This window comes from Cygnus olor, chromosome 2, assembly GCF_009769625.2.
Source record: "Cygnus olor isolate bCygOlo1 chromosome 2, bCygOlo1.pri.v2, whole genome shotgun sequence".
NCBI classification, from domain to species: Eukaryota; Metazoa; Chordata; class Aves; order Anseriformes; family Anatidae; genus Cygnus; species Cygnus olor.
The window spans coordinates 83,178,035-83,202,057 of NC_049170.1; the positions used below are offsets into that span (position 1 = coordinate 83,178,035).

Genomic DNA, 24,023 nt, shown 5'->3' on the forward strand with positions numbered 1-24,023 from the left:
AAAACCAAAATTTAAGAAATGTATTCATGCAGGTGAAGAATTATCTTTACAGATTTTTAGACTACAGTATGGTGTATCTGATTGTCAATATGACAAACACTAGTGGCCTACCAGAGGTGCTCAGTGAAGAATGGATACTCCAAATAACTGTGTCCCAAGAATGCAGGCAGAGCTGTAATCTAGAGTAATATCCAGGATTTGTTTCATAGAAAGGAAGTGTACTGTGGAAAGTCTTGTTTCACTCTTTCACTCTTAACACAATTTTAATAACAAATATGTTAACAAGCTATTTGTAAACACATGCCATGTGTTTTATACCCATTTGTAGTGCTGGAGAAGGAAAAAAGGTGAAAAATTAAGACAGCGATTTTCGTAAGAGGCATCATTCACAAAATATGTTCTGACCAGTTTCTTCTCTTTGGCAGTGTGTATTGCACGGTGGTTTGGGTCTTAGTATAACAACAGTTCAAAGAGAGGAGGCTGTGTTCACTAAATGCAAATCTTGTTATGCAAGTGTCATAAAATTATAAGGCACATGGCCACAAATCTTATGAATGCATAATCAGTAACGGCAAGGGCAGATAGAATAAATACATTTCTTCGCTTGGAATCAAAAACATAATATTTGTGTGGTTGTACTGTAATTTCTGGACTGTTACTGCTTGAGTTAGTCTGCGGATCTTCTTGAGTAAAGACGAGCTTGAACAACCAAAAGGATTCATGGATAACACAGTAAGTGTTCTTATCAGAATTATTGAAATTTATTTATATTACATAATACTTTGTTTGGTTAAACCTAGACAGAGCTGAAAATAGTAGTGTAGCTAGCTTTCAGAAAGTGAGTAGGTATCCAAAGTGTATCTAATACATATAGTTGATGTCCTTATTATCTGTATATCTCCATAAAGCAAATGCAATTTGAAAGGCTGTCTGCAGCATCACACTACTGCAATTCTAATAATGCAATTCTAGTACAGCTCTTTCTGTTGAAGACTATTTAAAATAAATTATAATGGGGTTCATTTATTTTGTGAGGCTATTCTGTAGTTTTTTCACTTAATGAAGAGCACCAAATAAAATAAACAATAATAATAAAAAAAGACAGCTGAAAGTGATGACTATAGTTCTATGTAAGTTCACTTCATTTAACTTCCAGCTCACGTCCTGAAACATAGAAAAAATGCAGGAAATCCATGACTTGCTAAAAACGCTTTGGTTAGGTCACCATAACATTTCATTTGTGTCAACATTTGATCTATCAAATTTATTTGCACAAGGGATGATGAAAGTAAACTCTGAACTTGCAAAACCATGTTATTAGGAAGCGATTATATTAATTAGACCATCAGATGTCATGTTTTTCTGTCAGGCTTCTGCTTCATTTGTAATGGATAAATTAGATCAGCTTTGAGGATAATAGGAGCCTGCATAATATGCAAGACTTTTGCTTTCATTCTTTGCTGAAACTGACAGGTGCATATCATGTAAATCAAGGCATTTTAGAGAAAGAAAGCACAGTCATGTTATTCAAGGGGCTGTGGGCTATCCAGGAGAATCGGATTTATTCCTACTTCTTCTGAAGGTAGTGGTTCTGTTTGGGTCAGATTTATTATATGAATAAGATGCAGCCGTAAGTGGCTGAAACTGAAAGCCTAAAACTTTTATTGAATCCACAGCCAGTGAGTATGAGATGAACTAAAAGTAAAAAACCAAAACACCAAAGCTTCATTGTTCATCTTGGCAACCAGTCATGAGAGAAGCCCATTCTGCAAACAGTAGCCTAAAATATTTTCACTTTGTTCTCTGGGTGTGAAATGATTATGAATTCTACTTGTCTGTACTCTGAAGGCTAACAATAAATAGACAAATAAAGCTCCCTTAACACATGCATGCATTCCAGGTATGATGAGAGGAAAAAACAAACAACAACAAAAAAGCGCATTAAAAAAAACAACATGAAAACCACCCCCCTTCTTCAGTATAAAATTTAGTACATATGAGGACAACACTGCAGAACGGCAGAACACTCCACCTAATTATTTCTCAATGTGGAGGTAAATTTACTAGTAGGGTATGAATGAAAAAAATAAAATCCAATGCTAAACCATTTAATTAGGAGGCTTACTTTACCTCACTAATTATAAATCCCACAAAGTAGTTTAATATTGTGATTCAAAATTTTTTAATGATAACCCTTGCAAACTTGCAAATTGGTAGCAATCAAGTGATGTCTTAAAACTGTTTAATCATGAACATCTAATGAATGTTCAAGATTATTGCCAATACCTTGCAGCTGGTAATAAACCTTTAGTAAGGCTGTATATGTTTAAGAGGTGGATACGCTTGATAAGATTTCCCTTTCACATTCAGTGTAAATTATTGCTGTAACAGTAGATCAAGACTTGGCATACATAAAAATTTATTAGTTCATGTGCATATCCAGATATCTGAAACACAGACATTGCCCTGAGCACACATCAGATAAACTAAATAACATGCCACCTAAAACAGGTTGGACTAAGTACCTTTTCAGCCTCTGTCTTCAGCTAATTCTGGATAGTCTGGGGTAGCAGGGTGTAGGGAGAAAGTACTGATGCCCACTGGGAAGGGGCAGGACTGGTTTTCATATATATTCCAAACAATAGTGAATGCTATGCTTACTTTGAGAGACAGAGAAATGTCTTAATTTTCAGTGAAAATTAATGTTAACTCAATTCCAGTGATTAAAGGATGGGTCATCCATATCTGTTTTGACTGTTGTTGATAGGTTCTTTCATTCTGTTTATTTTCTAAGCAATTTGTGAGGGTTGTGTGGTCCTCCTTTGGTCAAGTTTGTAGATTTCCTGTCTTCTCCTTTCAAGTATTTATTTCAACAAGCTCATTTTGGCTGGAAAATGCTAGCACCATTACAGTAAAAACTGATGAAATGATGCGTGACTTCAAGTCCTGTTATAGAGTACCAAGTTACAAAGCTCTTCCACTTTTACTAGTTGATGTTCAACATCCTGGTGAACTAATGAAGAGGAGTTAATTACTCTTCTTTCTGCAAATGCTCTGGCCATTATGGAGAAGGACATATTATCAAATCCAGGACAGGAAGGAAACCACAAAAATCTTGGTAAATAAGCAGATTACAAAAAGTATTTCTCTTCCTTCTAACGTTGCTAAGCCCTGTTCCTCTTCTGATTTTAAATTTTTACTGGAAATTCTGTAAGGTACAAGATATGAAAAGACTGACTCTCATTGATACAAACTGAAAAATCGTTACCTACAAATATATGCTAGAATTTGTTCTTTGTCTTATTGTTACTTATTCTTTCCCTGCATTTAAATAGTATTTGTGTACACACAGTCTTCAGAATGTTTGTTCGTGAACAGGAAGTCTTTGGTGAATGGAGAAAGCAGAAACTCCGAGCTTTCTCACCCCCTCCCCATGTAATACTTCAATTTTCTCCCATATTTTAGTTAAACTTTGGAGTTCTCCCATTTTGACTTAGTGCACGGTATTCTTTCAATTATTTACCCACTTCAGTGAACTTTAATCTTTTTTAGCAAAATGTTACCTTTGACCTTTATTCTGTGGATGATATTTTTATCACATATTTTCACTCAATTTCCATTATTTCGGTCACAAACACTGTTCTATCTAGCAGTCTGTAATGCATGGGGATTCCTCTATTCACCCATTACAGAAGTATTTATTCAACTACACAGATTTTCTTTCTTCATATATTGAGTAGGAATAGATTTCTGAGTCCCTTTTCTGAAGTGCAATCTTGCTGTTCTATGCTCACCACTTCAACTTTTACAGCAGTATATGTGTATTTTTCTGTTTATAGCCATTTGGTCTTCTCTATTCAGATACAGTCATCAACAACAAATTCTTTTTTTGTGTGTTTGTTTTGTTTGTTATTAAAACATGCTACTCCCTTGGAAATAAGGTAATTACATTCATGCTTTGTACACATACCTACTTCTCCGCATGTAGAACTTTTCTTCAATTTATCTCTTACTTTGAAAACTGTTCAGTAATTTCACTAGAAAAAGAGATAATAGGAAACAGAAAACAACAAGTTGCATGGGATCTCAGCAGATCATCTTTAGCAACCTTCACCTGTATCCAGGGCTAGCTTCAAAGTTAGATCAATTATGCCAAGTGCCATCTAGCTATCTTTGAAAATCCTCCTGGGTAGAGGATTCAGAGGCTCTCTTAGCATCTCCATTATGTCTTCCTGTGTCTAACCTCTGTCACTGTGAAGACTTATATTCCACTGGAATCTGTCTGTCTGTCTGTCTGTCTCTCTCTCTCTCTCTCTCTCTCTCTGTCTTCTCTCTCTCTCTCTCTCCGTAAAATTTATTTTCTATTTGCAGCAGAGTTTCGTCAATCACTTTATCAACATTATCTTCTGCATATCCAGGAACTTCTCCTGTGGAAGTTTTGTAACTGGGATGTCTGGGAATGATACAAATGTTGAGGAAATCCTTTAAACGTGTGCATCACTTGCAGCTGCACATTGTCCTGCAAAAAGTTCCAAAGATTTGCTGGGGACAGTAACTGAAATTCATATTTTTTTAATTGGATTTGTCTTTGGAAAGACCTTTCTGACTTTGATAGACTTATACTCAAAATTGCATGAAGTGATTTTATTCTTATCATAAACAACACCTGCAACACTTTTTGCTACGAATCTGCTGCTGCAACACGGACATTGTCCTGTACCACAGCTTTAAGTGATGTGTGTGCCTTTTGGAGATGCTGTGTTATATGCAGGGGATGTTGTTCCTTGTTTGTGCTGAATGAGCTTGGATCACATCCATTTGATTCTTTTCATTGAGCAGCAGCCAGAGAGGGAAAGGAGGTACTGTTTTTCTGTTCCTGCTTTTTGTGTATATTCCAGACAAGAAAATATCTGCCAAGACTCTGACAGTGGGCTTTCTGCCCTGCAAAGGAGAGTGAAACTTCCAGCAAGAGAATAATTTTTATGTAAGTGAATTTAACATCTGTCAAATTTCTGGTATGACACACGTGAAGCCCATGCTATTATTAGGTCATTTTTCTTGAATGCTAATGTAGAGGTGCTACCATCAGTGGGCAGATGAAGATGTGATATGACTGAGCATCTTCTGAATGATAGAGGGCTGCCATTTGGACATGAATCCAGATAGACCAAAGAGTCAGTAAGTTTTTCTTAGTCAAGGAGAAAGTGATCCCAAAGAAAAAAGTGCTGCTTTATCACTACTCACTCTTGTGCTAAGGAGTTTCCCAACGGAGCTGGGAGTTAGAAAAGATGAAACTGTCAATGTAAAGCTGTATGAATGAGTTACTGAGGCAGATAACTTGCTAAGAAAGGTATGGAGGAAATTCCCCTGTCTGTATTGCCTGCCAACCTGCTAGTCAAAGCTGAATTCATGCAATTTTGACCTCTAGTTTCTACTGGAAGTGAAAGGTACCAAATTCAACATTAGTAATTCTTAACAACATTTATTTTCTCAAGGATGTTTTATTTTTAACATGTATTCTTTTGGATTTGCTTGTTTGAATAATATCTCTTTAAAAAACAACTCAGATAAAATGCTATCCAAATGAGAGTTATGATTGTTGCTGCAGTCGCCATGTTTTTGACTGTGACTAAAGTGACAGTTTTACCTTTTGCTGCGGGACGAAGTAGTCATTGCTATTTTTGCTGTCTTCATGACAAACAAATGAGTCTATGCTGTAACAGGTCATCACTCGTCGCTAGGACAGTTACTGCACTTATTTTTCTTTGCAGAAAAGGACTGTTGCTGAGCACATGCTACCTCAGGCTACTGTGTAATGCCAATGTCAATTGAGCTCTGAGTCATTTTCTTTACTGTTTTTATAAGCCTTTTAATGGAGATGGCACAGTAAGTTTTCAGCTAACAGAGCTTTTATTGCTAGCACTGTTTGGGCGCATTTCTCCCTTAGTAAATTGCTGCCACTCACTGCTGGATTTTGTTCTTTGAGGAAATTGACCTGCATAAATCCAGACAAATTTGCAGATCAGCATTCAGATTTTGGGTTGCAGTATTGAAACAAGGTCTACAAACGAAACCGAATGCATCATTTCTTCAGAAATCTGCAGTCCTGAAAATACCATTAAGGATGAACTATGCCCACTGAAAGTAATCTTATAACTAATATTTTGCTCAGTTCTATAAGTACCTGGGATTTATTTATATGTTACAGGAGAAATTGCCATTCACTTGTACTGAAGAAACAAACAGTATTTTCTTATAGTTTTTGTGTTAATGAGATTTTAAACCCGCCCCCCCCCACTCCCCCAAGAAAGTATGAAGTTTGGTGGGTTTTTGGTATTAATGTATATATCTTTACTTTGAGTTAAAACTTGTATGTCAAGACACCTAAGTTAAAGAAATTGGTAACAAACCTCAAAAATTTTTGTAAAGTTTTTATATTGTTATCTTGATTGATATAGTGACTTTATTGAGAAGTATATTTTAGATTTCTCAATTTTTATCCTAGACTTTAAGGAAAACTAAAGAAACACGCAAAAATGAATGTAATTTTGAAGAAGACTGTTAAAACACCCAATGTCTGAATAATACTTTTTTAATTAAAATGACCTCAGCGTGCTTTAAATTTGTGATTTGGGTTAATCTAAAATAAGGCCACTTTAAATATATAAAAAAAAATATGTCTACAGAGGAAAGTACAGTGCAGATTGACTAATACTCTACAATAATACTTTTAGTTAAATTAATTTTTGAGAATCATAATAGAGACAATAACCTTATTCTGAAAGTTTTGTGCTTATGAAATAGTGTTATTCCGTGGTGGTTCATTAGCTTGTTTTTTAAATTTGTGGGAGCCAGAAAGTCTGCTTGCACACAAAACTGGTGAGTATAAAGATTCTTAATTCAAACTGCCCATGTATGAATTTAAAGTAGATTAGCTAAACAATTAATTCATGTTATGCTCTTTTGTCCACAATGATTTCAGATGTAAATAAGCCTTAAGGCCATTTTGAGTGTTAGCATAAGTTCATACAAGATTTTAATGCAGCTTAAAGATCATTTTATATATATATATATTCTCTTAGCAGAAGTGTTTGAGTGTTTTTTTTAATCTATTTTTAATTATATATATATATATATTTTTTATTTCATATATTTGCTTAAAACCTTACCTCCAGAATTATAAGTTAAAAAAAGAAACAGCCTCAGAATGGCAGATTCTACGTCACAATTTGCAACATAGAGTGTGTTATGAGTCAGGTGGAGTATCATACACTTGGTTTTACAGTCATCATATCTGTATGATGCTGTAGTAGTACATCTTGAACAAAAGGAGATGAGCTTTTTCAAAATGAATTGCCTGTAAATACAATAACAGATGCATGTATTAGTCTGAGCCAAGAACCTGAGTTTTTTCTCTTCTGTTTGAATTCAGTCATAGAAAAATTATGCCATATTGCATCTTTATATGCAGTTAGAAATGGACCACCAAAAACTGTTTGGAAAGCATCAGAATGAAACTGACTTGATTAATTATTTCATAAAACTGGTGTAAAGGAGACAGTGAGAGCTCCCTGTGGCATGGACCTGATGCTGGTAACATCAGCAAGAGCTTCTGGAGCCTTATACATGCCAACTGACTTAATAACAGTACCCTCATCATCAACTGTCAAAGTGGTGACAGGTCCCAGTAGACCTCTGGGCTGTAATGAGGTCTTGGCTAAAATTTGATTTTCTGAATTGGGAATCTATCTGTGAACCTTGCTGTTCCTATACTTAGAAACCTTTTCATTTCTTCTCTAAATGATTTTCCCCTCTACAACCATTTGTACACAAGCCAACAAAATCCTCTGGCTCACTACCTCCTTCTCCTGTTTTGTTTTTAATCCACATCACTTTCAGCATTTGTGCTGCCATTCAGAGTGAGTTCTGCTTTTGACTATATGTCTACCATCACATGTAGGAGTACAGAGAAATGACTTCTCAGCTAGTGCTGAGCAGGAGGCTGTGGCACATTACAGCCCTGGCAAGAGGCTCCAGGTACCAAATAACGTAAATGCATCTTTATGCTGGCATTACTATATTGCTTCTGGTTTAGGGTTTTACACTTTCGACTTTTCCACACTGCATTCATCTTATCCTCTGATAAGCTCACCCTGTTTCTTTTCTTTTTTTTTTTTTTTTTGAATAGTTGACAACCTTATCTTAGTTTATTTTACCCAGAAGACAAGAGGGGTATAATAGTATGCTATACTAACCAAAGTTCAGTTTTGCATGGAATGTTTTTTCAAACTTTGTTTCCTACCTATGTTATGCCTTCAGTGCAGACAAACATTCTAGAAAGAACACAAAATTAATGTTATGAAATTATTAGGTTTTCAGATACTCTCTGGAGCTTCTAAATCATGGATAAGTCAGTTATCTTTTCATGAATTTGGATCACTGATTTATGAAGGTGACAAACCCTGAAGTTAAGTAATAAAATTCTGTCAAATTCTTAATAGTATGTGAGAAGGAAATTAGGTGCCTTCATGTCTCACTCTTTGAAAGGAGAAACATTTTTCCCCCACTCTAGAATGTCTCCCCTTTCACTCAGACAGAAAATAAATGTATTACTGTTTTATTATTTTTCAAAGCATAATAATTCCTTACACCTTTTGGACCTACATGTCAATATTAAACATAGCAACTCATAATTTAAGAGGATTATTACAGTATTCTATGTAAGCAGGTTAATTAATTCCCTAAAGGAACTAATGATACTGTGCTTTTGGTATAATCGTGTTAATTTCCTGCCTGTGTATTGAAGGTACAAGCAATTGGACAAATATAATAATAGATCCTCTTAGAAATCTGTAAGATTCTGTAAAGTGTTAAATGTGTTAACCAGCTGCTTGATTTCATGCTGGTACTTCCTGTTCAGAAAGCAACAAAATTGGTTTACCTGTGCCAATTAGATTTCTTTTGTATCAGTACTGAACTCCTATTCAAAAGATTCTGTTGGCAGTCTTTAGTGAGGAAGGAATTAATGTGTTTATGTTGAAACTTTGGATCAATCTATTTGTTTCCCTGGACTATCTGGCTTTTTCTTATGGAGTAATTGAATCCACAGCAAAAAATCATTAGTTCACACTGACAGAACCAAGAAAATATATCCTGATTGTTTTTACCATAGTTACAGAGTCATTTTACAAAGGTAATTGAGATTTAGTAGTATTATACCAAGGTTCTCTAACATGTAAGTCTAAAGACTAGCATCTGTGATTATCAATCAAATTATTTCTTTTCACCAGAATGAAATTTTGAGAACACCAGGCTAAGGCTAGGGAACGCATCTAGTAATGTTTTTTTTAGACAGACTAGGTTTCTGTGTACCTTGAGTACTTGATAAAGAACTGAATTAAAGCAGTCCTTAATATTTTAAGGACTTTTTTTTTTGAGAGACACACCACAAAATTTTCACTTCTACTAATTTTGAGTAAGATCATAGTTTTCATTTATTCACATAAAGCAATATAAAGACATAAAATATCTTACTTTAAAAACAATGCTATAACACACCATATTTCCTGAAGAGTCAGCTTGTACTAAATAACACACAATAAACATAAAAATCAAATATATTTTGACCAAAACTCATCCTCTGTCCTGTAGTGAACAGATACTTATAAATTCATTTTGCTAATAAGGTAATCCTCAAAAGCAAGGAGGATATTTTTGGATTTTAAATGAAGACAGAAATGCTGCCTAGGTTATGTTTTATTACTCCTGTAGGCTCAGCCTCTTTCTTCTGATGGCATTTTTAAAACTACAAACATCAATTTTAGTACTATTGCAGTTGCTGCTTCAATTTGCATAGAAACAGATGGAAACATATTAAGTACTCCCGTCTTTAGAAATACCAGGATATTTTAATCTGAACAAAGTCTTTTGAAATACAGAGTTATTTTAATCTGAACATCTGTAATCCTGCATAAACCAAAGATAAATTAGTAAAAAACAAAACAAAACAAACAAAACAAATCCCCCAAGTCTGACTGAAACAACATATCAAGTCTTATGAAGAAAATTTTATAAGAGTTTTTTTCTCCCCCACAGGTTAAGAATAATGAAGAAGTTTGCTTTCAGGTCCCCTGACTTATCTCCTCTCAAAACACATCACAATATTGTAAGGTTTTCTAGTAGTGAGTAAGCATTTATAAGCGTTCTGCTGATAGTAAAAACACTATTCTCATTATATAATGTACCTTGGTTACAGAATTAAACACATTTATTAGGTTTATTATAATTTCCCTATTTTCTCAGGGTGTAATTACACAAGACAAGATTTTTTTCTTTCTTTTTCTTTTTAAGTAGAAGACCCATTTGTTTCTAACTGGATTTGTTTGAAAAGCAAGTTGTTATACAGTCTGAATTATAAATAGAAATTCAGGGAAGTTTCAAGGAAGATAGCATGAGCATGTTCCCTGAAAAAAAAATAGTATGCAACTGTTTTAGAGAGATAGCGAATGAAATCATTCCTAAGCAAACCTCAGGAGACAGAACCATTCAAAAAGTATCTGTCCATATTTGGAAGAAAAAACAAACAAACAAACAAAAACAGTAATAATAATAATAAAAAAGAAACTAATACACTCGGGAAAAATAAGAAAAAAGAAAACAACATGTATTCTAAGACAATTGCTTCATACTTTTTACAAGGAAGGACTATGGAAGAGCTGACTGATAGTTCTCTGGATTCCCACTGCAGGTGGAAATACAGCTTTGCTAGTCTGACTGCAGTGCAGTGGGCGTACTTAGGTGTCTTAAAACCTAAAACAGCTTAGGCCGATCAGTGGGAATAACAAACTGCCCTGTGATGCTGAGGACTTCAAAATCCCATTGATTATCTTTTCCACATTTTTCTGAGACATGACAATCTCCTTCAGTATGGAATTCCCTTATAAGCATATTTTGTTAACTTTGACACTTTTGTGTCTCTAAATATAAAAGGATGTTCCTTTTCTTAATCTGAAGGATGAGAGTGTACTCTTATAAGTGTGCTCATACGTTTAAATTCTAATTTTTACCCACATAAACTTAAGCATGTGTTTTTTTGTATTCTGAAATATAATTTACACGTATGAATCTCTACATTGTAGTATTATTATTCTGAGTTAAATTCGATAGTCTGATGTTTATACCTAAGTATTGCAATGTCCTCCTACTTTCTCATTCTGCTTTACTACTGTCAACAACACCAAGATTTTCCATAACAAGCCATTTTCATTAGAATATTTATTCTTTTATAATCCTTAAATTTCTGGCAAATATATTTTGCTCTTGCATAGGTATTTTCTATTTGAATACTTCATATTTTGTATATATTATAGGAATTAATTTGTGCAGTGTATTTGTCTGAATTTCAGGTATAATGCAATTTTACTATTGTCTGCTCCAACTGTCAATACATTGCCATGTGCCATGACTGAATACTATTACACTTACCTTCTGTTCGTTTGCAATGACTTGGACAATTCTCATATTGATTAAGATAATAATAGTTTTACATTATAATAAGACATGAAAGTTCTTATTTCTGGAATTTGATAGCTATACAATTAACTTTTTTTTTTAAATTTTTTTTAGGGGTTTGTGTGTTTACACAGTTATTTGCAGTAAAATCCTGGATCCTTTTGGAAATCCTTCTCTCTGACAACAGCATATAGTGTTATGAGACAGGTATTGCATTTGGAGGTGTTACACTCTGGTTTCATAATATTATTTTATATTCTTTCTGTATTACTTTGCAAAGCAATAACAGATTTTATGTAAAAGAACAGAAAAAAGGCAAGGAGGAATCTTGATTTCAACCTGCATACTTTTTAATAAGTTATTTGATAACCAGTTTGAGCTCTAATGTTAGCCTCCTTGAATATTGCTTTTATAGTGTTATCTCATGATAGAGAAAAAAAACTTTGTAATCACTGCATTACAAATACCATTCAGAAGCAAGGGAATTGTATACATGTTTTATGCCCTGCTTAGCGCTTTGAGAAAAGATTTTACAACCCCCCAAGGAAGCAATAGCACTGTATGGAACATGTAGGCCAAAGACAGGAGTTAACTAGTTTTTCAAAGGGTGAAATAAGTCAAACTTGGATTGTAACAGCAGATATCTATACTCTGGAATAAAAAGAGAAGTCAAATTGTAAATCATCAGTACTCTAAAAAAGTCTTTGAGTTTCTCTGTTGGGGAAACTCTTTGTTAACTGAGGTCAATCCTTACTGCACCATGAATAAAATGACCAAAAGCAAGTGATGCATTCTTTAGCAGAAAATAATGCCAAAGCTGGGGAAGACAGGAAGTCTACATGCATTGGCATATGTTAGTTCTCAAGTAACCATTTTTCTGTTTCAGTTAGTTAACTACATCTTGTTTGTTAAGCTAATTTCTTTTTGTGTATGTGGGTGGGATGGGGAGGAAGAGGATATTGAGTTACAGTGATTAGGGATCTAGGGATTAATGACAAATAGAAACTTGAAAGTAGCTGGTCCTGGACCTTCTGTTTGTGGAATAGTGTAGAGATGCTGTAAAGAAGGTGTATTTTCTTTAGGAGTCTTGTATTTGGAAACAGGCTAATGTTCTATCTTCAGATCTGTTCTCTCTACTTCTCTCTCTCTCTATAAAATTTTATACTCATTCCTATCAAAGTTTTCCTTTTGTAAGCAGTCTTGCCTTTTATAAGCTATTCTGAATAGCTGAAAAATAGCTAAAAAATCTGCTGATTTGTGGTTTTCATTATAGTTTTTCATTTCAGTTTAGTACATGTAAAGAATATTTTTATTGATTTATAAAAAGAGGTATGCACATGTTTTCAATTTGATATTAAATATTTGAAATAATATATTGAGACATGTTCAATAATGAGCAAGAAAAGGACAGGAATACATGCCATGTTAAGGAAAATGGTGCATCTTTGGCAAATACCTAAAAAATAAAACTGCTTCTATAAAACTAATGCTTTTTTACGAGTGTTACATACACGTAGGGCCTTAGAATCTCTCATATCTTAGACCAAAGCTAACAGCAATGGTTTTCTGTTTAAAAAATCATGGATTACAGATAATGCTTGTGCTTCCTTTGCTACTCTTCCAAGCTCAGTGTTTTCAGAAGGGCAGACTGGCAGACCCCTATTATTTAAGAGAATATACTGGACTTTCTCTGGCCATGCATTTGTTCCAGTCTTTTTTTTTTTTTTTTTTTTTTTTTCAATTCAATGAAAGTATGTGTTCTACTGTGTTGAAACCACTTAGAGAAGAACCACAAGCACTGGGGAAAAAAAAAAGTCTTGGATATGTGCCCTCTGAAAAGTGTTTAACAGTCTCCAACAACTGCTCCATGTGAAATATATTTACCCTTATTGCTACCCTTTGAACAAGGAGACATGTTAAAACTCTTGAATTCAAGAAGCGTATGCTACACAAAGCACACACCTCTAAAAGATTAGCAATTTTTATCTTCTTACATTCTTTCAAAGGAGCTGATTAGACCAATTATTTGTTGTACTTCAAACAGAGCTCAGTATCAGCATTGACTTCCTGTAAAAGCAAGCTGCAAGAACAGATGAGCATTTTTCTTTTTTCTTTGACAACCTGGTACTTTATGTATCAAATCTTTATTGGATAGGAACCAGCAGGGTCCCATTACAATCTGATTATGGCAATGAAATCTCTGACACCATACCCTCTTTTTTTTTTTTTTTTTTAAATTTAAATTGTGGTTTTCTGTCTTTGGTTGCAGTTTCTTTTCTATTAATATTTTCTTTCAGGTGCAAAGTGCACTGCTCAATAATCAGTATTCCTTTAAAACTTTAGCTGCATTTCAGTCTTTTATACCTTGCTAGAAACATATTTACTACATAGTATAAAAGAAATAGCATCTCCAGGATTTCTCTTCCTCCAAGTTTTAAATGTAGCAATAAAGCAAGTTTCTTATAGTGTGGCTAGACATTTGTATGTCTACTACATAAAATTCTACTACACTCTGAATACGTGATGTACACATATTTTCCTCTTAACAGTAATCTACCTTTCTGTTACTACCATCCTTGGGGCAGTCACTCATCTGTTGTACTTTTCCCGTGTATCACCAATACCAAACCTAAGAAAGCATGTAAGTTAAAAGTCGTAAGCAACATATTAATTTGCCATCGTTGTCTTATATTCAGTAATTCCATGACCAATCAGCTCTTCAACAGTAATATTCTAAGCATGTGACTGTTGTCTGATTTAATCTTTTAACATGTAGGACAGCAGCCTAAAATCAGTTCTCTGCTATGCTCAGATTTTAAGGTTGTTAAGAAGAGTGGATAAAAACTCAAGAGATGTAATGTCACAGCAAGGGTCTAATAATCACCATAAAAGCAAGGTGCTCAGGTTACCCAACATATGTTTTTATCTGCTGTGTCTTGTTTATTCCAAATTCTCTAGTTATACTTGCATCTGGGAGGCTAGTAAATATATATATATATTTCCCCCCAGCTATATTCTCATTAATAACTCAGCCTTGGCATTTGTTTATAGAAATTACTATTCTTATTTCTTAAGAAGAATAATTTCCATGGCTGGAATTTTGTGCACATGCTTATAGTCTGGATGCTTTTTCTCTTCCTCACATATGGCTTAAAACATAGATCAAGTTACAAGATTAAAATGGATCAGGTGTTTATCTATAAAAACTAAAAACAAACAAAAAAACACAAACCAAACCAAACAAAAAAACAACAACTACAACAACAAAAAACACACCCGTGGGGATGTCTAAGTTATCCCATGTAGTATCTTTGCTTCTATAAACCTCACATTGGAATACATAAGTATATAAAAAGTACTTATATTTAAGGGAAAAGAAGCATTCTTTCAATAATAATTTTCTTTAAGCTTGCTCACCCTCTTTCAAAAATCAGTTCCAAATATATTGTTCCTAAGTCATGCCTGCCTAGTATGCTGCTTTAATCTGTTGTGTCCCATATTAAAAGTACTTCTGATCATCTCTTATAAATCTCTTCTTATTTTCTATGTGGTAGCTATGAATGGTTCCTCTGTTTCCTCTCTGCTTTTTTGCACACATAGTGACTTCTAACATCGGTAAGGAACAAACATTTTACAATGGTTACAGTCACAATATTGTAGTTTGAGAGACACTCATGAAGCTCATGAAGCAGGCTGTGGAGATAGATCTGCAAGAGAAAAGCAACCTCCCCTTGAAACTTGCACACACAATTCCTGTTCTGAAATCTCAATATTTGCAGTTCTGAGAAAGTTATCAGTAAGTTCATTTCCTACAGCAAATACATCACTGTTCTATATAAGAATGTTCATACAGCCCACATCTGCAATCTGTCACTATCCTATGATCAGGAATACAACTTGCATTTCTGTGAGTATTACAAAATGAAAAGTCAAGATAACTGTATTTTTAATATTGGTCCTGCCTTGAAACTACATGTTTCTGACCACGTTCTAGATTTCAGTGCCTAAAAGTTCACTTACATTTTTTTTTAATCTGAAAAAAAAAATAAATAAAATTTGCTGATGTCTGTCTCCGTTTCAATGTCAGATACAAAAGAAAATTCACATAGTGTGTGACTAAATGTTTTCTCTTAATGCAGTGAAGGTTCTAACACTTTTTAATTCACCACGTAATGATAACTTGGGGAAAAATACTTATTCTCTACCCTTTGACTTGACCGAATTCAGAAGACAACTAAGCACTAGACTCTTTCAGCATATATGAAGTGAAAAAGCCATAGTTAGTATCATTTGACTTTCAATGCTCAATATATCTACCTAACTATCTATCTGTTCTATTTATCTCTATTGTAATATTTATATTATTACTTATTATATATATAATATATATATTATATTATATATAAATATATAAAATATATATTATAATATATATTACTTATATATATTATTACTTATTTTGGACAAAAAGGTAGTTGATATAGGGAAAGAGAGTAGTGGACCAACATAAAATCATTGGTCACATAGTAACAAGTACCATTATGACGGATGGACATTGATTGTAGAAGACAGACAGAAGTGTAGCATAGTGGCAGGTCAGTGTAGTACTATAGTCGCTATGGTGTAGCTTATATTGTGTACCTTTGGAACAAGAACAGTATTGTACCAGTGTTGTATTGCTTTCCTACAAGAGAAAAACAAGTGTTTGTAAGGTGTATCTTTAAGAATTCAATTCAAATCTTCCATTCATGAAGAATTTGTTTTTGCGTATCCACTATGAGAAATAAAAAAAATGTGATTTTTTGGTTTTGGAGATAGGAGAAAATGAGTGGAATTTTACAACAGGAGTTAACACATAGCTGTTATATGATGTCTGAAAAAATCTTGGACAAAAATATGACCAAGATGGTTATCCCACTCTCTGTAGAAAGAATTCCTATACATAGTGCAAGTAAGACATAATCTTCAGACATATAAAAAAAGACATTGTATATGTATCTGTAGGTTTAGCTGTGATTTTCATTAAGTTTCAAACTCTGTAAGTATATATGAGGACTAGTTGATTGATCCATACTTCAATTACCATCCATTGCAATAGTTAAGGAGAATTAAGCATGTGGACAAATAAACTAAATTGGTTTTGCAGTCTTGAACCCAGAGAAAAAGCACTGTAACAATATTAGTCTATTTAGTTTCTTGTGAATGCAACCACACAGTAATAACAACTTTCCATACCACACTTCATACCTCAGCCATTTTCCCACATTTAAAATAAATTAATATTCAAATACAAGTGACAAAGGGAAAAAGGTATTCTTTTTACCTTCACAAACTTCAGTTAGTCCCATTAATTGAAATAGTGTTAGTAGATCTTTCTAACGACTGAGCCAAAAGTAAAAACATTTAATGTTCTTATAATATTATTCCTTTTATTTTTATTTGTAAATGTTTATTACACCATCACACTCAATACAAGGTCCTTCTTAAATATATCTTTATAAGCTATCTGCAGTAGATTACCATATCATGACCCCAAATTGAATTTAAGTATGCAGATTTGGAGAAGAAATCTTGTAAAGATGGTGTTTATTTGAAATTGTTCTACTAAGGGTAGAATAGAATTTATTTTACCAGGCATTTCCAAATGTCACTGTTTTAAGAACTGATATTTAAACAGTTATTTTTTATACTTTCCTAAGTAATGTGAATGTGAAAAAATGAGTTGTAGAATACAGCACGTGAAAAATTACTTTTCCTTAGCTAAACTACTCTAAAGTAAAAATCCAGGCCTTTTAATTTTTCTTTTTCAAGTTTTCTGACTCAGAAAATTAGAAACAAAACAAAATAAGCATTGTTTCAATTGAACATTAATATCATAATTTAAATGATTTAAAAAAATATTTGTACATTTACACTATCACTACAAAGATGAATAAGTGTATTCAGAAAGGTTCAAAAATCAAGTGCATTAATTCTATGAAGACATTCTCATACAGCATGAGATTGTGCTTTCTGAGATAGGATATCCATTATAGACTTTTATTTCCAACAAACCTTTGAAAGTACGGAGTGCTCAGTCATTTCATTTTGACAGTTTTGTAGGTGATTTCCATAAGGTTAAAATGTTGACCTTTAAGTGATGTCAACACTTCCAATTATTGGTAGAGGGTCACAAATTGTTCAGTGCCAGTATTTTTAATTTGGCTTATACAGCTGAAGCTAGGAAATTGCCTGGTTTGCCAATTAGAGGTGTTAATATGACAGAAGAAATGAACAGAAAAAAGACACTGTACATGTGATTATAGGTGGTGGATGACACTGCCTGCAAATAAGGCTGTGTAACCTTCCAAGTGCAGCCAAAATGTCTTGAGTTTTAAGACTAAGTGTAGAAAAAATTGTATTTGTCCTCCTATTGTGAAAAGTGACATCTTTTCTTATCTATAAAGGTGCAGTCCAACAAGAAACCTGAAATCCTGCCAGGACCTGGCCCTTGCCTCTTTTGCTAACCTCATTAAAGTCCATTCATCATCAATCAAATCTTCAATTATAAGCAGAGTGCAGATGGCAGTCCTGAACGACTTCCTGCATCTTAATAGGTGAAATCTCAGATGACTCTTTCCATACTGGCCACATGACAGTTTTTCTCAGTTTACAGTGCTAAAAGGTCCAAACAGCCTGATGTTCTCCAATGTTCTACAAGACTACAGCAAGAAAATGACATTTACATCCAGTCTCTGGATGTTCTCTCTCTGGACAGGCAAACAGTTCTCTCTGGACAGGAAAACTAGCAGGTGCTGGACCTCAGACCAATGTTCACAGATACCAGATACATCAGGGAAAAGTGACTGTTTCCTAATCAGTGCCATGTGACAGTCACTAAAACAGCAGAAGTTCTTACCTAAAACGGCTGAAACATATAAACACAAGGGGTGTGGGTTGCAGGGAATGCCACACGTCGACACAAATGAGAGCATCTACCACTGGAGGTGTGTTCAAGAAGCAAAACTGCAATCCCAAGGGTGGGAAAAAAACACTGTGAGGGAAAGGTGGCTTGCCATCACTATATGGGTGAGTGAGATTAGAATTTTTGAAAATAATCATAGAAGAGTTTTTAGAAATTTTTAGGTCTTCATTAAAGTTTTCTAAGTCTCTAGGACTGCGGTTTATCTGTTACAACGTTGATCCTGAATGTACAGGTCAATGATAGTAGGCTAATTACATATCATTAATAAATCAATAAAGCATTTCACTCCCAATTTGTTTTAAACTGCATGAAATGAACAGTTTTCCAATGATCAGGATTTCCTATGTGCCTTCCGCATTGGTGTAAGTCAAGTAACAACTTAGTTTGTACTCTAACAAGGGTCAATAGTCCTAGAAAATCCTATGGCTTTGATATGAAATATTTTGATGCCAGTTCATCGAATTTCTTGTTAGTTTTCTCCAAAACATGGGAAAAAACACACCAATAAGTGTCTTGAAAAGAACATTCATCAATTTTGGAAAGTCAAACACTCAAAATTTAGCATATGAAAAGCCAGCGTGAGATAGTGCATTTTAAATGTTAAAATGTTAACAAATAAGGACCTAAATAAATACAGGCAATTATTTTCAGCACTTTCTAGCATATGGAGGATGACTTTACCACTCACCAGTATTCATCTTATGGTAAGAATTGCATCTACTTATGGGTATTAATTGGCATTTTAAATGCTTCTGTCATAACATGGAATAAAAATTCTGTCTGAAAAATAGTGTTGCTCATCCAGAAAAACATTTAATGAAAGTGTAGTCAGCTCAGTGACAAGCATGTATACTTTAATGTGATCTGGTTTTGCAGGTAAAAAAAATTAAGGCAAAGTCAGCTAGAGACATTTCCAAAATCACAGAGGACAGAAATGAATATAAAAGAGAAGAATCAAGCTTCACATTTTTTTTAATAATGTTCCCATTATATTTCCAAAATATTAAGAACATGCTCTGTTTTCCAAAAAAAATTCATGTATGTAGCAGTGAAAAAATGTATACTCTTTGTGGGCCTGCAGATCTTCTAAAGAATTTGTAGAGACTTGATAGAACAGTCAAATATATTTTTCACATATTGAACAAACTTCACTTATCTCAGTTTCTGGATAAAGTATTTCAAGAACAAAGGAATTTTGCATTCCTCTTTCTGATCCATTTATAGAATTCTCAGACTCTGATTCTGTTCTTTCTTGTTTTCTGATTTTTATTTTTATTTATTCTAATGTCTTTTTTTCCTACGTACATGTTGGACAAGGGGAAAGGGAATAGGAAAAAGTATTTCTTTTCACTGGCACAACTAAACCTACCGCTTTAAACCTAAGCTGTCATGTCCAAAAACTGTCGTGTCCAAAAGCACTAACTTCAAAAATTCTGTCTGCTTTTTTAGCATGCTTAGAACATCACTCATGTCTCTACCTACTTTGCCTGGGGAGCCTCAGATGAACTATTCCTATTAAAGAATCAGGGTCTGGACTTTATTTCCAAATAAAAATCATTTGGTTTCATGTAGAAACAGAGATATTCACTGTGAATGCTGACTACAGAATATCACTTTTTTTTTTTAAACATCTTTGGCTTATGTAAGAGTACCCAAAACTTCTTGTGATTGTAAATGTGACGTTTACATCATCTTTGTTTACTGAACAGCCTTCTTGTGATACACTTGTGAACAAGACCAACATGATTGTGTGATCCACAGGAGGGCTGATGAAGATATTCTCAATAAATTACTAAGTCTAAGAATCAGCAGCTTAATAATGAAAATCTACAGACTATGGAAATGTAGGCTAGTTTACATAATAAAATAAATCAGAAGCTCAAGAGCCTATAAAGTTTGTTCTAATTTATTGAGAGTAATAAAAGGAAAAAAAAATGAACTAATAAACTAAACATATGATGATTAAGCAATTTTGGACTGAACAAGTTCTCTTTGTAACAACGATATTCACATTTTACTTTGTAGCATATTTATTTGATTTTTTATGACACTGCATAATCACGCAGTAGAAATTGAATCACCCCATCCACTCACATGGAATCTAAGCTCAAGTACAAATATAATTACTTACTAACCATGTTGTAATTATTATGGTCATTATCTAGAGAACAAAATGTTATAAAACTTTAATAACCTTAATATTATTTCTCTTCATTCAAAAACATGGAAGTAAACAGATTATGTGAGATACTAATACAGAAGTCACTTATCCCACAGAAATATTTTTCTCAGAATTTGGCAGTAAGTACAGAAAATGAATGGAAGTCTTACCATAATTCGGATTAAAAACATTCATTTTACTTGCTGCCAGATAGTTCAGGTAAAAATACAAAAATAAGATGTTGATATTACTAGCATTAATATCAATTTCTCTCTGCTCCAACTCTTTCTGCTCTTCCTTCTCTTCACCCTGTATTGTGACACTTCTGTTTTCTTTCCCAGGAAAATGATGAAGAGCCTAATTGCTATTTTACTACTGAAATAGCTAAATTTAAAGTTTAAAGAGTTAAATTAGGAGCATAAAGGTTTTGGTCCTTCTTTTCTAAGAGACAAAAAACATGTATATAATGAAACTTCAGTTCTTTCTTAGTTTACCTTTGAATTATAGGTTTATTTTCATTAATTACCAAAAACATAGATGCAGTGCTAATCCAGAGGAGGTTTTTAAAATTGGTCACTGTTTCTTGTCTCTTTCCCAGTTATGAAAATATGAAATACATAGAATAATTATTGACATTGAATCATTGTCAAAGGCATGCTGTAAGGTATAGATATGTGCACAAACCTGATCATTAATAACCTGTCACAAATCACTGAAAATCAGGTGAAAAAATGACTGCAACATAAATATATTACAAAACGTTACTTAAAATTCAAACAGCAATCCTATGTTTCCATGTAGATTCCTTTGACTGTATTTAACTGTGAGTTCTGGTTAGTTGTATTAAAGTGTTCATGTTTAAGCTACATAAAAATCTTCCCCTCCATTCTGTACTATACAACTGGAAACATGGCTTAGCAGAGGTATTTCTTAAACACATTATTTTTCCTCAAGAGCTTTGAGTCGTGAAAATAACTTGAGTCCTAAGAGACATCTCCACTCATCTGCATGAGCTCTTTTGTGACTCTATAGAGGCAAAAAACTAGTTCATAAAAAGATGAAGTGATGCAGCAACAGTTCTAAAGCAGACTTCATGGGGAATATAACTCAGATTGCTGCAAGTCTCAGTCAGTGCAAGCACAGAGTCATATTTTCAGCATGTATTCATATGCCACTAAAGATTTCCCCAAAATGAAGCATCATTTACCATCCCCATTATTCTGAGTAGTTACATTGTGAGAGGCAATGCTAGAAAGCTCCTTTTCATGTCTTTGAACAGTGCTTTCTTTTCACTGTTCTTTCATCACTTACCACCTACCATATATTTTCACCTACCATATATTATTTTTGTATGAATATCATCCTCATGGTTATCAGACAAGAAAACTTAAAAAAGTATTTTTTAAATAAAAGAAAAACAGCATTTCACAATCCTAATTGAACATTTGTATGATTTTAACTTGCAAAGACATGAAAATTTGCTGTCTTCAGTGAATTCAAGAACTTATTGAATACCTTCAGAAGAGTGGATTTTCTCTTCCTATTGGGATTTACATAATCATTTGCTATAATTATCTGCTTTTGTTTTGTGATGTTCTATGCAGGAAAACAAAAAAGCAACACAATGGTCTTTATCTTTGAAAGCAAAGAACAAACAGACAAAAGTATTAGTTCACTCCTTTTAAACTCCAGAGGTGAAGACAAGAAGCTATTAGACAAAATTTTAATCAATTGTCACATCCCATAATACAAAAATGAAGATGTAGAGCAGGGAAGCAAGACTTTGTTCCAAATTACTGTGTTCTGGATCTCTTTCTTCTTTGCGACATCAATTTTCAGTCATGAATAACCAATGTTATTTAAACTTGTGTCTTGCTACTAAAATAAATGGCAATGAATTAACATTTGTTTTAGACAATAACAGCTGGAATGCTAAACATGGTTCATATAGCAGCAGAAACAGTGTATATAATGAGCAAAACGGCACAATGGAAAAACATTTTTTGCCATCACAACTTCTAACAGTTTTCAAAAGAACAATAAAACTAGAAACCATAGATCCACTTCTGAGGTATGTTTTCTGTAAAAATAACCTTTGATGTTTAAAAGAGATATAGTGATATGTGGTATGTGTCCTTAGTTCTTTTCAGATAAATTTAAGTACATGTATGCAAATCAGAACCAATGATAAATTTGCATGTAGCAAATACTGGAATAAAGAAACAAATAGGGAGTAAGGCTGTTCAGAACAGGCCAATAGTGCCAGTGAATGAAAGACTGTTAAGCACTTCATGGTGTGAAACATGCTGTTAAAAAATGCTACACAATGCAGTCATTTTTATTCTCTTCTCAACTGTAATAATGGGTTACAGCTAGGCCAAACATTTCACATGTAAATGAAGTCAGATCCATTAAGTAAAAGAATTTGACCTTGTAAAGATATGATAGAAGATCCTTATGGCAGAAGATGGCTGACAATGGACAGGAGAATATTCTGTATCCTAAAGGAAGTCAAGCTGTGCGCCATCATGAGCAAAATAACCACTAAATTTAAAATGAAAATTGTTTAACTGGACAATTCTTAAACAAAAATCTATGCAAACTGGTGTTCTATTCTCAAGCTTGGAAACTAGCTAAAGAACATTATTCTATGCTGGCAATGTGCGCTTGCAGCCCAGACAGCCAATTGTATTCTGGGCTGCATCAAAAGCAGAGTGGCCAGCAGGCCAAGGGAGGTGATTCTCTCCCTCTACTCCACTCTTGTGAGTACCTGGAATACTGCATTCAGCTCTGAGGTCTCCAGCATAAGAAAGCCGTGGTCCTTGTCAGGGAACTTGCCTTAGCAGCTGTGGAGGGAGAATGAGAGGCAGCAGTACTCACCCTTCCGCTACATAGGGTCCCACCTCCTCAGCAGTATATGAGCTCCAGCATTTCTCTTCTGAGAAACTGTTTTCCATCGTTGTTATGTCTAGGAAGCCTCAGCACCTGTGAGGAAGAAAGAAGTGTCAGATTCTGCCCTTACTCTCACTGTCAGTAGGTATTTTCTTTAAATATCTTATTCCCCCAAAAAGTTTACTAATAAGAGGTTCACCAACACAATTGTATCATAGTTATAAAGGTGACAGTTAAAATCAATGGATTTTAACTAAATTTTTTTCTTTCTTTCTTTCTTTCTTTCTTTCTTTCTTTCTTTCTTTCTTTCTTGTCTTTCTGTCTTTCTGTCTTTATTTCTGTCTGTCTGTCTTTCTGTCTTAAAGCAAAATTTTAGGGCAGCTTTGTGAAAGAGGCTGTGGAAAGCACTCATTTGAATGGTCTACTGGGAAAAATGTGGAAAGACTGTTCAAGCTTGACAGTATTCTGTTATTTAGGGCAATGGTATATCCATAA

General features: G+C 33.9%; 1 long non-coding RNA gene across 1 annotated transcript; it reads left to right on the top strand.

Annotated features, from left to right (window-relative positions):
• Positions 1-4,420: 4,420 nt before the first annotated feature.
• LOC121066067 lies at positions 4,421-20,437 on the top strand. Its single transcript, XR_005817483.1, has 4 exons — positions 4,421-4,984; positions 11,626-11,718; positions 18,269-18,352; positions 20,185-20,437. It is a non-coding gene; the product is annotated as an uncharacterized LOC121066067 (long non-coding RNA).
• The last annotated feature ends 3,586 nt before the right edge of the window (positions 20,438-24,023 follow it).